Genomic DNA, 14286 nt, shown 5'->3' on the forward strand with positions numbered 1-14286 from the left:
GCCCCGGGATGGCCCTCCCGGCTACAGATCAGTGACAGCTCAGGGTCCTCTCAGTTTGGGGGGTGAGGGAGGAGGGTGGGGCTCGCCATCTCGGCTCCCCTCCAGCTCTGAGGCCCCCAGGTTCCCTCGGGAAAGCTCGTGGGGCACATAACAGGGGCTCAGAGCTGCGCAAGGGGATCCTTCCACGTGCCCCCCAGGCGGGTGGGGTTGGGCGAGCTCTGCAGGGCGCAGGGGGTGGAGGCAGTGCGGAGGCAGGGGATTTGCTGCAGACTGGACGGCCCGGAGCAAACAAGGTCCAGCTAAAATTGGGTGGCCCCCACCCATCCCCGTGTGCCCCTGCCCCCCATGGTGGGGGGGGGGTCTGCTCAGGGATCTGAGACCCCAGGGACAAGGATGGCGGATCTTTGCAACTCAGTGAGACCCTGTTTTTGCAACTCAGTGAGACCCTGTGTCAAAAATAAAGACTAAAAAATAGGGCTGAGGGTGTAGCTCGGAGGCACAGTGCCCCTAGGTTCCCACATCGTGAGACCCTGTTTCAAAATAACTCAAAATAGGGCTGGGGTGTAGCTCGGAGGTAAAAATGCTCCTGGTTTTGATCCACAGTACCATTAAACAAACAAACAAAATAGGACTGGGGGTGTAAGGAAGTGGAATGCCCCTGGGTTCCATCCTAAACACCATATATACATAGCTCCCCCGCGGGACCCTCGTCACAAAGCGACCAGGACCCCAGCTCTGCAGAGTAGATGGGCCAGTGCCGTGGCCCACAGGCTGGGGATGAACCAAGGACAGGAACGCAGAGGGCTCAGGCTTGGGCGGAGACACTGTGTCCAGGGAATGAGTATTGCCCAGTGTGACGGGGACATGGGCTGGCAGCTGGGGCGTCTGGGTCACGCTGGAGTGCGCGACCAGCCCTGCCGGAGCGAGGGCTGTCTCGGAGGCTGTAAACGGAACTGACAGCTGGGCCGGCCACCCCTCAGCTGCAGGGGCTCCCGTGACTCCAGAGACCCAGTGGGTAACCGGGGCCTGTGCTGGGGTGTCCGGTGGTGAAGTGATAAGAATCAGGTGATAAAAGCCGGGCGTGGTGGGCACGCTTGTAATCCCTGCACTCTGGAGGCTGAGACAGGAGGATCGTGGTTCGCAGACAGCCTCAGCTACTTAGAGAGGCCCTTTGCAACTCAGTGAGACCCTGTTTCAAAATAAAGAATAGAAAATAGGGCTGGGGGTGTGGCTTGGAGGTTGAATGCCCCTGGGTTCCATCTCCAGTATCGCCAAAAAAAAAAAAGTATCAGGCGATAAAAGCCGGGCGTGACGGCGCACGCTTGTAATCCCAGCATTCGGGAGGCTGAGACAGGAGGATCGTGGTTTGTGGACAGCCTCAGCTACTTAGTGAGGCCTTCTGAAACTCAGTGAGACCCTGTTTCCATATAAAGAATAAAAAAATAGGGCTAGGGGTGTAGATTGGAGGTAGAATGCCCCTGGGTTCCATTCCCAGTACCACAAGAAAAAAAAATTATGTGATAAGAATACAGATGCCGCCGGGCGTGGTGGCGCGCGCTTGTAATCCCCACGCTTGGGAGGCAGAGACAGGAGGATGACGCAGGTTCGAAGCCAGCCGCGTGCGCTGGCTTAGGAGACCTTGTTTCCAAATAAAAATAATATAAAATAGGTCTGGGAGTGTAGCCCAGAGGTAGCAGGGTTTCCAAGAATCCTAGTACCACCAAAAAAGAAAAAAAGAAAAAAATACAGATGTTCCAAACCATTATCAGGTGAAAATACCCTAAGTTGGAAATGCACTTAGCACACCGGAGCCACCAAGCCCCGAGTCACCAAGCGCCGGGCCGACTTTGTAACCCGTGCTGCGGATCCCATGCCGCATACAGCGACCATGCTGGCAGAGAAGAGGCGTCCGCAGGCTTTGAGGTGGAGAAACCCCACCTCGAGCCATCCCGGGCCGGGGGCTGCCTACAGCAATGCCGCAGAGTCTGGGGTGCCGCCGCCACGCGCTGGCCCGCGACCCTCCCGAGGGCACGGGCACTGCAGCGCCCACGCGAGCCGAGGGGCTGCCGGCCAAGCAGCAACGTTAGCAGCAGACGTATATGTGGCCCTTAATGCATGCCGGGCAGTCAGTGTGTCCTCAAACACCAATAATGGTAACAACACTTATGGGGCGCTTACTGTATACCAAGCTGTCGATTTGTCTTTCCAACCACCAATATCAACAATAGACAGTTATGTGGTGCTTACTGTATACCAAGCTGTCGATTTGTCTTTCCAACCACCAATAACATTAATAGACATTTATGTGGCGCTTACTGTGTACCGAGCTGTCAATTTGTCCTCCCAACCACCAATAATGTTAACAACAGACACTTATGTGGCGCTGACTGTATGCCAAGCTGTCACAGTTCGTCCCCCCAAGCGTCCTGAGGATCAAGGGCCGCTCCTGCCTCAGTTTCCAGAGGAGACGACCCAGGCACAGAGAGGGAGGAGCCGAATGGCACCCAGGCAGTGGGGCTCCAGCCCGCCTGCCCAGCTGCAGCTCTGCCTGGTGGTACTTCCTGGAGACGTCAGTACAGCCTGGGGGCCGTGGGCAGTGCCACCCCCGGGTCTGCTGAGACGGTGTCCCCCCAAACCTGCTCGGGCCTCACCTGGCCCTGGAGCCTCTCCCGAGAGCCAGACCGTCCTGGGACCCAGCACAGCAGCTCCTGAAGAGCCACCGTCATGCTGTCTCCTACAAACTAAGGCCCCGGGGCCGGCACTGGGGTCCGCTCACCCTCGAACCTCAGCGCCACGCTGCGAGCCAACCATACGGACGGAGACAATGAGGGTAGACATATGAATGAATGAATGAATGAATGAATGAATGAATGAACCCATCAATGACTCCATCAATGAACACTGCCTGCCTCCAATGTCATGATCCCAGTTGGGCTGTTTACCCAAACCGTCTTGATCTACCACAGAGCTGGCTGGTTTGTTTTGATTTTTTGGATACAGGAGATTGAGCCCAGGGAGTTCTACCTCCGAGCTACACCCCCAGCTCTTTTTATTTTTCATTTTGAAACAGGGTCTCACTGGGTTGCTGAGAATCTCACTATGCTGCTGAGGCCGGCCTCGAACCTGCTGCCGTCTTCCCTCTGTCTCAGCCTCCCAAGTACTGGGATCGGAGGCCTGTGCTACCAAATCCAGCTTTGCTTTTTAATATACACTTAACATTTAACTCTTGCTCTCAGGTTTTTAAACGACGGCACTTTTTGTTAATTAAAAAAAAACCACGCCGGGCGTGGTGGCACACGCTTGCAATGCCAGCATTTGGGAGGCTGAGACCAGAGGATCGCGGTTCCAGACAGCCTCAGCTACTTAGTGAGGCCCTATGCAAATTAGTGAGACCCTGTTTCAAAATAAAGAATAAAAAATTGGGCAGGGGGTGTAGCTTGGAGGTAGAATGCCCCTGGGTTCCAGCCCCAGACACGCAAAAAAAAAAAAAAAAAAAATTACATGCAAAGAACTGACAAACAGTGAAACTGGGTGGCCGCCGTGATGGGATTTCTTAAGGTACAAAATAGGAGAGACTGATCCCGAAGGTAGGAGAGAAATCCCTCAAATAACCAGGAAGCTTCGTGAGCGCGTGGAACATTCTAGAAACGCTGAGAATCGCTGGCACAGAAAAGAGACCGATCCGATTTTCCCTTTGAGTCTAAAGTTCCATTAAAAGTCTACAGTTACACGGTTCAGATGGGCAGAAGGGATTAAGAGGTTTTAAAAGTGAATTTAAGTCAGATTATAGAACCATAATGTGGAATTCCATTTAATTATCAGAACTGTTCAAAGAAACAAAGCAGACACACAGGGGCTGAGACAGAACCACCTCCGAGATACGTCGTCAGGAGAGCCGGGGGAATGCCCGCCATGCCAGCACTTGAGAGGCTGAGACAGGAGGATCGCGGGATCGAGGTTAGCAAGCTTAGCGAGACCCTGCTTCAAAATAAAAAGGGCTGGGGGTGTAGCTCAGAGTAGGGATGTCCCTGGGTTCAGTCTCCAGGGAGAGACAGACAGACAGGCAGACAGACAGAGACAGTGTAATCCAGCAGTCAAGGTCTCAAAGGTCTCAATGTTGGGGGCGAAGAGAAGACAGAAATATTAGACAATGCAGGGTATCTATCCAGGACACAGGCGCACTGCAGGAACAGGGTCCTGGGAGGCGAGGCGCCTCCTCTATTCTCCTCCTTTCGGATGCTGTGACACTTGTGGCTGGGGATCTAAAGTAACACTCAGAAATGTGTCATCCCGCAGAAGCCCATAATTATCTCTCTCCGGCTCCCCCCTCCGTGGGATTCGCTCCCACCGATCCGGACTTGGCGCCTCTCGGAGGGATTCTTAAAACAGCACAAGCCAAACTTGGCTTCTATTTTCTGAAGCATCGCGTGTCAAAATAGCTCTCTGGTCGTTTATTTCGGGCAGGGGCTCAACTCGTCAGAGCTGCAGCCTGGGTGTGGAAGTGTGACCGGCGAGAAGGCTGTAGTGGTGTCTCCGCCGAGGGGACCGGACCTCCCCACGCGGCCCGCGGCCAGGGCGGCGCAGCCACATTACACTGTCCTCGCAAGGCTCCTTCACCCCGCGGGGACCCGCACACACGGACACAGACACACACACACACAGATGCACAGACACACAAGTACACAAGACGCACACATACTGAGCCAAATGAGTGCCTGCAAACACACACCGATACACAAATGTACACACACGTAGAAATACAGACCCAAATACATTCCTGCAAACACAGATACACAAATACACACACATATGCAAAATGTACAAATATACACACACATAGAAATAGAGACCCAATGCATGCATGCAAAAATATACACACAGATACACAAATACAAACACAGAGACCCAAATGCATGCCTGAAAACACACATATACGCAAATATATATACACAAATACACACACATAGAAAGAGACCCAAATGCATGCATGCAAAAATATATGCACAGATACACAAATATACAAGACAAACACAAATATAGACCCAAAGGCATGCCTGCAAACACACACATATACACGAATATATACACATAAATATACAAAAAGCACAAATATACACACACATAGAAATATAGACCCAAAGGCATGCCTGCAAACACACACATATACATGAATATATACACATAAATATACAAAATGCACAAATATACACACACATAGAAATACAGACCCAATGCATGCCTGCACACACACATATACACAAATATATACACATAAATATACAAAGTGCACAAATATACACACACACATAGAAATATAGACCCAATGCATGCATGCAAAAAGTATACACACAGATACACAAACACACACACACAAATATACAAAATGCACACTTGGCATGGTGGCACACGCTTTTAATCCCTCCGCTTAGGAGGCGGAGACAGGAGGATCGCGCAGATTCGAAGCCAGCCGCGCTGGCTTAAATAAAAAATAAAAATAAAAAGTATAAAATAGGTCTGGAAGTGTAGCCCGGAGGTAGTAGGGTTCCATCCCCAGTACCACCAAAAAACAAAACAAAACAAAACAAAAAAATATATATACACAAAATGCACAAATGTATACACACATAGAAATATAGACTCAAATGCATTCCTGCAAACACATACACAGATACACAAATATACACAAACACAAATACACAAGACACATATAATACATGTGGACGCAAATATAGACATAAATGCATGCATGCAAAAACATACACACAATCCCAGACACACAAATATACACAAACTCAACACAAAACACACAGAATACACACACATACAAATAGCTACACAAATACAGACCCATGCACAAACACACAGGCAACAAAATACACGTGCTCACAAAATATATGTGCATATGTAAATATACACACATACACATATACATGCACACAAATACACATAAACATAGATGCTGTATATGTAAATATACACACATACAAACAGACCGTGTAGCCGGGCATAGTGGCGCACACTTGTAATCCCAGCATTTGGGAGGCTGAGACCTGAGGATCGCGGTTCGTGGACAGCCTCAGCTACTTAGTGAGGCCCTCTGCAACTCAGTGAGACCCTGTTTCAAAATAAAGACTAAAAAATAGGGCTGGGGGAGTGGCTCGGAGGTAGAATGCCCCTGGGTTCCATCCTAGGGCAAAATCAAACAAACAAACAAACAAACAAACCAGCCCTGCCTGGAAGGAGCTGACATCCAGTAAGGCAATTAGGGAAAAATGCTTAGGAAGCCCTTTGGGGAGGATAATCAAATGGAAAGGGTTGATAACACGGGTGTTTGTTGGTAAATTTAGAGGCAGAACAGCTCTAGGTCAGTCCCTAGTCCACACACACACACACACACACACACACACACACACACACAGGCCAGCATGGGAGTGCGCGTCCGGATTCTAGAGAAACGCGGGACAGCGGTGCCTCAGCAACAGATAGAGCCAGGCCCGGTCCCGGCTCCAGGCACTCAGAAGCTGTGCAGCCTCAGGAAAGTTGCGCCCCGTCTCTGAGCCTCAGTCATGGGGAGTCACGGCAGCTGAGCACTGGACGTGGCTAGGAGCAAGTGCTCAGGAAGTGACTAACGTTCCCGATGCTCGTAAGTTAGAGGAATCCTCTCTCTGGCTTCGAAGCCAGCGGAGCCACAAGGGGCTTTGAGCAAGCAGGGTGGTGGTGAGGAGATAGAAAGTAGGCAGACTTAATTTCCTGAGGGGCGAGGAATACTAATTAACTTCCAAGGCTCTTAAAAGAGACCAGCTCTTCCAAGGTTCAGAGATAAGAAGGACCAAAGCTTCACAAAACCATCTGTTTACTAATCAACAAACCCAGGAGACATCCCTGGAGCAAGTCTGACACTCCAACTGAAAGCAGACCCCTAAAAGGATATGCAAATACCCTATGAGGTCATGTTAGCTTTGAGAGAAGGTGGGGTGCAATTGAAGGCACTTGGCCCGGGCTACACTCGGGTAGTGACCTGAAGGCAGCTGCTGGACATCAAAAGTTCCGACAGCCCTTAGGGGTGTTCGGACACTTTTCCCTATTCCCTGCTGCTTCCAATAAACCTTTTACCCCCCCTTCCTGACGTCTGCAGGATTCATTCTTCGCTCACCACAGACAAGAATCCGGTAAGGAAACGCCGGGTTTCTTCTCAAGAAACCCCATTTCAATAGGATTCTTGGTACGGCCGCCCGGGTGGGGGGACGCTCCTTAGAGAGGTCCACAGATTTATAGGAACCGGCAGAACCGTCGCTTCTAGAAAGCAAGGCAAACACTGCTCATTCCCAGGAGGGCACATGCGGGCAAAGACGGGAGCCGGGCAAGAAGCAACCCAGGTGATGCCTCGCCAGCACCACCACCCGGCGCTCTGCCCGGCCCCCAGGCCAAATCCCAGGCTGGCGAGGCGCCAGGCATCCCTCAGTGCGGGCTGGATAAAGTCTGGTGCCTTGGCCGGCACTCAAAGCCCCTGGATGCACCTCAGGTTACATCCCCCCCTCTTTTTTTTTTTTTTCCAGTACTGGGGATTTACCCAGAGGCCTTCTACTTCTGAGCTACACCCTCAGGCCCATTACTTATTTATTTATTTATTTAATTTGTTTGTTTGTTATTAGTGGTACTGGGGATGGAACCCAGGCGCATTTGACCTCCAAGCTACATACACCCCCTGCCCTATTTTTTATTCTTTATTTTGAAACCAGGTCTCACTGAGTTGCAGAGGGCCTCACTAAGCAGCTGAGGCTGTCTGTGAACTGCCATCTTCCAGTCTCAGCCTCCCGAATGCTGGGATTACAAGCGTGCGCCACCACGCCTGGCTTTAGTCTTTTTATTTTTGAAACCAGGTCTGAGTTACAAAGGGCCTCACTGAGTAGCTGAGGCTGTCCGTGAACCGCCATCCTCCTGTCTCAGCCTCCCAAGTACTGGGATGACAAGCGTGCGCTGCTACCCCCGGCTAGGCCGTCCCCTCTTGCACCTATCCTTCGACAGCGTCCTGTGCACGTGCCCGCAACACGCCAGGGTGGTTCCCGGCTGCGACCCTACAACACCTTCAGGGCAGGGAACATCTGTCCCGCTCCTGCTCCTCCAGGGCACCCAGGTCTCTAGGAAAGGGCCGGGGCCCTGAAGCAGTCAGCCCCTTCCCAGGGCCAAGGCACAGCGGGCAGTGAAGGTGGAAGGAGGGAGCAGAGGAGAGAAGGAAGTTACGGGAGGAAGAGGAGAGGAAGGGAGGAGAAGAAAGGGGCCAAGCACAGGGTGCACACCTGGAATCCCAGTCCCTGGGAGGCTGAGACAGGAGGAGCGCAAGTTCAAGGCCAGCCTCAGCAATTCAGCAAGGCCCTCAGCAACTTAGTGAGACCATGTTTCAAACATAAAAATAAAATAGGAGCTGGGCACGGTGGTTCATAGCTGTAACCCCAGTACTTGGGAGGCTGAGACAGGAGGATAGCAGGTTCGAGGCCACTCTGAGCGACTGTGGCCTCACGAGTGGGGAGCCCAAGTGTCAAGGTCAGACCCATGGGCTGGCACAGCTGGGCTCAGGCCTGGCTCCGCTGCCCGCTGTGTGGCCTGGAGCAACTTGCTTTACCTCTCTGGGCCCGTATACCCCGTCCAGGACGAGAATGTCTGTCATTACTATTGACACCAGTATTATTGAATCTTAGAAAACACCCACGGAAGACCTTCCAGCCAGCGGGTACAGGAGCGTGCGCGCGCGCACACACACACACACACACACACACACACACACACACACACACACACGCTGCTGCAGAAGTGTCTCGGGCTTCCCACCACCTGCCGGGAGCTGTCTGGGATCTTGTTTCAGGGTGGGAGCAGCAGCTGAGCAGGTGACAGGCTGTGGTGACCACTGTGTTCAAAGGGACACCGGAGGCCGCGTCCACACCTCCCCGCAGAGAAAACGAAGTGGGGCGTGTTCTCCAGGAACCACCGTTCTCCACCCTGGGGGCGCAGGGCTGGTCCCCACAGGCCTGGGGCAGGTCCTCGGAGCGTCCAGGGGACCCTCAGGGCCGCTCAGCACAGAGATGCTGCTATTTTGAATGCTGTTTGTTTATTTTTTTTTAATTTTTCCCCCACCGGGGAAGAGCGACCAGATAGTTGCTGGAGACCACGTGCTCCGTGCTGTTAGGCCTGGGCCAGCTCGGGACCTGCGGTGTCCTCTGCAATCTGGCTTACGGCCAAGAAGAGCATGGACGGGCTCAGGTTCTGGAACCTGGGGACAGATTTGGGCTCAAGACTGATTTTCCCGTCCCGAGTCATTGAAGAGCTGTGTGGTCCCAGTGGGTAAGGCATCCCGACAAATTAGAGCATCCGCTGCTATGGATTTCCCATTGCTAGGCAACCGGAAGCTGCTAAAGAGCAGGAGCCCCGCCCCCAGGACCTAAGTACCCCGATGCTGGCTGCTGCTGCGGATGCCAAGGTAAAGGTCTGCCTCGGGAAACGCGTGGCTCCTTAGTTCTTGTTCTTAAACGAATAAGCAGGTTTGCGGCGTCTCGGGGCTTTTGAGATGCCTCCCCGTGACCTGGCCACCCCGCTCCCTCCAACACATAAGGCTGTATGTTTGGAAAATGTCTTAGAGAGAGGACAGGGCTTGCCGTGGACCAGGTACCAGATCATGCCTGTGGAGCCCCAAACTTTGGAAGACGTCAGATGTACCCGTGGACTTGAATCTCTATCACTTCAGGAGGCAGGAAAATGAAAATCCAGTTTGAAGGTCCGCCTCTTCAAATAAAATAAATGCAAGATGTTCAGCCCCTAACTGTTCCAACAGGGTTGGGGGAGGCATTTTTAAAAAGTAGGTATGTCACCCTCAAGACCCCGAGGTTTTTGTCTGTTTTGTTTTGCTTTCTTAATTTCTCAACGCTAGGGATAGAACCCAGGGTCCCAGGCGCACCAGGCAAATGCTGTGATACTGTGCTTTGTCTCCCCCAACCCAGTTCTTTTTTCCTCCTTGATTTTTAGAAGTTACACATTTTTCCCCTGTCAAATATAAATATAGATCTAGATACACCGATACACATATTAACACCAAAAAGTTATAAAGAAGAAAATTCAAATCACCCACAATCCCGCCATGGGAGAGGATGGTGGCTCGGGCGTGGGTAAATTTACTCCCTGCCAGTTTCTCTGGCTTAATCAAGCAATGTCCACGCTGAGATCGCCCCCCACCCCGTGCTGGAATATGGCAGGCAGCCCGCAGGCTGGGGCCTCGGTCTTCCATTCCGAGGAACCGAATTCTGCCCACGTCCCAAGTGGACTTGGAGAGCTAAGGGGTGCTGGACCCCTGACCATAAAACCCAGGAGTTGATCAATTATGAGTGTCGTTTAAGCCACGGAGGGTGGGGACGTTTGTTACTCAGCAACGGGTTGAGTGCCGACTGCTACACTTCTCAGCCAGGAAAACGCCATGAGCTTTCTGGAGCAGACCATGCACAGGCTGCTCCTGCCAGGGCCTTCTTATTGGCTTTACCCCGTTCTGGAATGTTTTCTTTCCCCAGACATTTTTGGGGCTCACCCCTTCCTTCCTTCCCTCTTCTCTTCTTTCATTCTTTTCTTCAGGTCTCTCTTCCGATACTGACCCCAAAAGAGGGCTTTTCTCACCTCCGGTATAAAATACTGTACCCGCCTACCCGTGCGTCTCGGTCCCCCATCTGGCATTTTTTTTCCTTTTCTTTCTTTCTTTTTATTTTTGCAATACTGGGGATGGAACCCAGGGACATTCTACCTCTGAGCTACATCCCTAGCCCTTTTTTTTTTTACTGTTTATTTTGCAACAGGGTCTCACTAAATTGCAGAGGGCCTCACTAAGTAGCCGAGGCTATTCTCAATCCCGGATCCTTCTGTCTCAGCCTCCCAAATCCTGGGTTTACAAACATGCGTCACCACGCCCGGGCTTGGCTTTTGTTTTTCTTCAGAGCGTGCTTAGGGCCACCTGACATGTGGTGGCTTTTGTTGTTTATTTAATCTCTGTCCCCACCCCCCAACAAGAAAACAAACCGGCTTATTCTCTCATAGAGCTCCAGCACATAGTAGGCCCACAACAAGCATCTGTTGTACAGATAGATGGTCTCACCAAAACACTTTCAATACCACCGAGGACCCCACAGTGTAAACATGGCTCTTCCAGAAGGGGAGGAGCTCGGCTCAGAGACCCGCTGTGATCTGCTCCAGACCACACAGGCAGTGGGCGGCAGGATTCAAGGCTGCATCTGTGGGACCCCCACGATCACACCAGGCACCCTCCCCTCATCCCTTGGGGCCTCACCCGGATCGATCAGGGAGGCCTGCTTCCGACAGGGCAGCGTGCCAAGCCTCCGCCTTCCGCCCCCCCCCCAGCTCCCTCCCAACCCTGCCATTGCCTCTCTGAGAACCCCAGGCAATAAGCGCTCCGTTTATAAATATCTTCCGAGCAGCAGCCCCAGAATTCCCGGCTGAGAGGCGCTGAGCGCAGATGCTCTGGGGACCCCTTTCCTGCTTCTCCATCGGGGCGGGAGCTGCTGCTTCTCTCTGCTGAGCCCCAGAACCTGCTTTCCCTCTAGGAAAGACCAGGCAGGATGGGGGGGATGGAATTCCCAAGGCCCCAAAGACCAGACTCCTCCTGAAGGTCTCTGGAGCCCTTCTGGAGCAGCAGTGGTGCAGCAAACACTCAGATTCCATGGGGGGAACATCTGGGTGCACACCCCACAGCTCACACGCAGCCCACCTGGACAGACGCAGACCCCAGGGCAGATCTACCCACATGGAAAGATTCCAGCCTCAAGGTCTTTAAGGAACCCAGCATTTCCTTAGAGCATCCCAAAATTTGTTGTTTTTTGTTTGTTTGTTTAACCTTTGCAGCCTCCTCTAGGATGATCCACAGATGATAAAATAAAGGAAAATGTTGAAATTGTAGGCTGGATTGAGCTCTATCATGGGTGTGTACGTTTAACCTGGCTCTCCTCCATAAACGCAAGAAACAAGGGTGGTGTTAATTCACAAGGGTGGCTCTGCTATGGGAAAGGGCAAAAAAAAAAAAAAAAAATGGACCTGTTCAGACCGATTCCTGCAAATGAGTCCTTAGAGATCAGGCTGCGACTGGCAGAGAGATCTCATCGCCAGGCACACTGGTTCACTGCCTCTGGGTGCAGGCTTCTATATATACCGCTTGGGTGTGGTCATGTGACTTGCCCTGGCCAATGAAATGTGAGTAGAAGTGATGTCACTCATTTCCAGGCAGAAACTTTAGGAGCCAGTGTGCATGGTTGGCCAGACAATTTGGTCAGCCACGTGGCTGTCATTTTTCCCAGGTGACCGACTCCAGCAACCTGGGCCCTGGAATAAAGATGATGTGGACAGCAATATAATCAGTGTCAGTGGACATGCAGAGAATGGTCAGGAAAGGAGCGTATTTCTGTTTTGAGAGGTTGATGTTTTGGGGGTTGTTTGTTACTGCGGCATAGCCTCGCCCAGCCTGACTAATACAGAGGCAAGCAATCTTTGGAGACAGATACAAGAGAAAATGAGCCTTGGTGTACTGAGGCTGTGCTAGGGGGACAGCCATCCCCTGGGCATATTTAAGAGCTGGAGCTTTGAAGGCAAACATGGCCCAGTTTATTCCCAGGTATAGCTTTTTAGTGCAGTGGCTCTAGGCACAAAATCACTTGACCGCTCTGGGTCTGAGGCTCCCCCTCTGCTGCTGGGACAGTTTGCAGCAAACTTTCCTGGGAGGCACTGAGCAACTTTCATTGTGGTTTTATTGTTTGTTTGTTTGTTTGTCTCTACCTCCAAGCTACACCTCTTGCCCAGTTTTTTGCTTTGAAACAGTCTTGCTAGGTTTCTGAGAGTCTCACTACATTGCTGAGGCTGTTCTTGAACCTATAATCCTTCTGTCTCAGCCTCCCGAGTACTGGGATCACAGGCGTGCATCACTAGGTCCAGCCCGCTGAGTCTGGAGGGACCTGAGGGTTAACAGGGGTAAGTGGGCAGAAAGAGAAAAACTCATTTATAGACGTTAGTAAACGACACCTGGCTTGATTTCCCAGCTCGGAGTCAACTCACCCACCAGCCAGAACCAGCTCTGAACAGTGGGCAGGGGCACAAAACTGCCCCCTTAGGCAACAGGAGATGACCGTGTACGTGCGTGCGTGTGTGTGTGTGTGTGTGTGTGTGTGTGGTATTGGGGATGGAACCCAGGGGCATTCTACCTCTGAGCTACACCTCCAGCCCTATTTTTTATTCTTTATTTGGAAACCGGGTCTTACTGAGTTGCAGAGGGCCTCACTAAGTAGCTGAGGCTGGCCACGAACCTGAGACCCTCCTGTCTCAGCCTCCCGAATGCTGGGATGACAAGTGTGCACTGCCACGCCGGGCGGGCGGCGGTTTTCATTTTAATGCCATCTAAAAGGCCTATTTCCCCAATTAAGAGGCGTTAATGAGTCACACGTCTGGCTCCTCGTCCTTCAGACTCCAGAGTGGGAAGGAAGATTAAAAACTGTGAACGCGGAGGAGAAGACAGGCGGCCACTGCTAGGAGGAGCGCGGACCACACCGAGACCCAGGCAGCAGGAGACAGCCCCAGGCACGGCCAAGCGCTAGCCAGCCTGCACATTCTGTGTGTGCGTGTGGAGGGGGACTGGGAATTGAACCCAAGGGCACTCCCCCCAGGGCTACACCTACACCCCAACGTTATTTATTTTAAAATAGGGTCTCGCCAAAACCAGTTTAAAGCTGGTTTTGAGCAGGCCATCCTCTGGTTTCAGCCTCCCAAGTAGTGGGATTATGGGTGTGTGTCGCCACGCCCAGCTCAGATTTTTAAAATCTTTGTTAAACACAGTATGTAAAGATGTCTTCTGTCAAGAAGGATCCTAAACCAGGCGTGGTGGTGGAGCACACTTGTCATCCCAGCATTTGGGAGGCTGAGACAGGAGGATCGCGGTTCGCGGACAGCCTCAGCTACTTAGTGAGGCCCTCTGCAACTCAGTGAGATCCTGTTTCAAAATAAAGAATCAAAAATAGGGCTGGGGGTGTAGCTCAGAGGTAGAATGTCCCTGGGTCCTATCCCCAGTACCACACACACACACAACACACACACGCACACACACACACACAAAAGGAAGGATACTGTGTATCACAATAGTCCCATACAATGACAGACGGCACCTCGTGGCGTTATAGATGTCCAAGTCTGGGTGAGTACACCCCAGGGTGTCTCCGCACGTAAAACAGGCATTTCTCAGAAAGCACATGTTAATTTTGA

General features: G+C 51.8%; 1 protein-coding gene across 2 annotated transcripts in view; it reads right to left on the reverse strand.

The window, feature by feature from the left end:
• LOC308277924 (uncharacterized protein KIAA1671-like) overlaps positions 1 to 14286 on the reverse strand; it is a gene marked incomplete at both ends in the record, with an annotated part of 68097 nt that overhangs the window by 12115 nt on the left and 41696 nt on the right. The window lies entirely within an intron of this gene.

The sequence above is a fragment of the Muscardinus avellanarius genome (genome assembly GCF_963383645.1).
Source record: "Muscardinus avellanarius genome assembly, chromosome: 21".
In the NCBI taxonomy this organism is placed as follows: domain Eukaryota; kingdom Metazoa; phylum Chordata; class Mammalia; order Rodentia; family Gliridae; genus Muscardinus; species Muscardinus avellanarius.